The sequence below is a fragment of the Salvelinus sp. IW2-2015 genome, linkage group LG28 (genome assembly GCF_002910315.2).
Source record: "Salvelinus sp. IW2-2015 linkage group LG28, ASM291031v2, whole genome shotgun sequence".
NCBI lineage: Eukaryota > Metazoa > Chordata > Actinopteri > Salmoniformes > Salmonidae > Salvelinus > Salvelinus sp. IW2-2015.
This window is the reverse complement of record NC_036868.1, coordinates 4,504,253-4,506,432: the sequence shown is the minus strand read 5'-3', so window position 1 is coordinate 4,506,432 and position 2,180 is coordinate 4,504,253.

Here is a 2,180-nt window from a genome sequence, read left to right as displayed (position 1 = left end):
CAATCCAGAAGAAAAATAAACGCACACCCATTTAGGKGAGGTGCTGGCTAGCGGAGTAGAAAACTTGAAAATAAAGGAGAGCTCAGATGCAAATCCGTAAACACGGGCACCCTCATAGATATCATCCTAACTAACTCGCCCTCCAAATACACCTCTGCTGTTTTCAATCAAGATTTCAGCGATCACTGCCTCATTGCCTGCATCCGTAATGGGTCTGCGACCAAACGACCACCCCTCACCACTGTTTAACGCTCCCTAAAACACTTCTGCAAGCAGGCCTTTCTAATCGACCTGGCCAGGGTATCCTGGAATGACATTGACCTCATCCCGTCAGTAGAGGATGCCTGGTTATTCTTTAAAAGTGCCTTCCTCACCATCTTAAATAAGCATGCCCCATAAAAAAAATGTAGAACTAGGAATAGATATAGTCCTTGGTCCACTCCAGACCTGTATGCCCTTGACCAGCACAAAAACATCCTGTGGCGTTCTGCATTACCATCGAACAGCCCCCGTGATATGCAACTTTTCAGGGAAGTTAGGAACAAATATACACAGGCAGTTAGGAAAGCTAAGGCTAGCTTTTTCAAACAGCAATTTGCATCCTGTAGTACAAACTCAAAAAAGTTCTGGGACACTGTAAAGTCCATGGAGAATAAGAGCACCTCCTACCAGCTGCCAACTGCTCTGAGGCTAGGAAACACTTACCACCGATACATCCACTATAATTGAGAATTTCAATAAGCATTTCTCTATGGCTGGCCATGCTTTCCACCTGGCTACCCCTACCCCGGTCAACTGCCTGGCACCCTCCACAGCAACCCGCCAAAGCCCCCACCATTTCTCCTTCACCCAAATCCAGATAGCTGATGTCCTGAAAGAGCTACAAAATCTGGACCCCTACAAATCAGCCGGGCTAGACAATCGGGACCCTCTCTTTCTAAAATTATCTGCCGAAATTGTTGCAACCCCTATTACTAGCCTGTTCAACCTCTCTTTTGTATCGTCTCAGATTCCCAAAGATTGGAAAGCTGCCGCGGTCATCCCCCTCTTCAAAGGGGGCGACACTCTAGACCCAAACTGCTACAGACCTATATCTATCCTACCCTGTCTTTCTAAGGTCTTCGAAAGCCAKGTTAACAAACAGATTACAAACCKTTTCGAATCTCACCGTACCTTCTCCGCTATGCAATCTGGTTTCAGAGCTGGTAATGGGTGCACCTCAGCCACGCTCAAGTCCTAAACGACATCATAACCGCCATCGATAAAAGACATTACTGTGTAGCCGTATTCATCGATCTGGCCAAGGCTTTCGACTCTGTCAATCACCACATTCTTATTGGCAGACTCGATAGCCTTGGTTTCTCAAATGATTGCCTCGCCTGGTTTACCAAKTACTTCTCTGATATAGTTCAGTGTGTCAAATCGGAGGGCCTGTTGTCCGGACCTCTGGCAGTCTCTATGGGGGTGCCACAGGGTTCAATTCTCGGGCCGACTCTTCTTCGTATACATCAATGATGTCGCTGGTGATTCTCTGATCCACCTCTACGCAGACGACACCATTCTGTATACTTCTGGCCCCTCTTTGGACACTGTGTTAACTAACCTCCAGACGAGCTTCAATGCCATACAACTCTCCTTCCATGGCCTCCAACTGCTCTTAAATGCAAGTAAAACTAAATGCATGCTATTCAATCGATCACTGCCCGCACCTGCCCGCCCGTCCAGCATCACTACTCTGGACGGCTCTGACTTAGAATACGTGGACAACTACAAATACCTAAGTGTCTGGTTAGACTGTAAACTCTCCTTCCAGACTCACATTAAGCATCTCCAATTCAAAATTAAATCTAGAATCGGCTTCCTATATCGCAACAAAGCATCCTTCACTCATGCTGGGAAACATACCCTCGTAAAACTAACCATCCTATCGATCCTCGACTTCGACGATGTCATCTATAAAATAGCCTCCAACACTCTACTCAACAAATTGGATGCAGTCTATCACAGTGCCATCCGTTTTGTCACCAAAGCCCCATACACTACCCACCACTGCGACCTGTACGCTCTCGTTGGTCGGCCCTCGCTTCATACTCGTCACCAAACCCACTGGCTACAAGTTATCTACAAGTCTCTGCTAGGTAAAGCCCCGCCTTATCTCAGCTCACTGGTCACCATAGCAG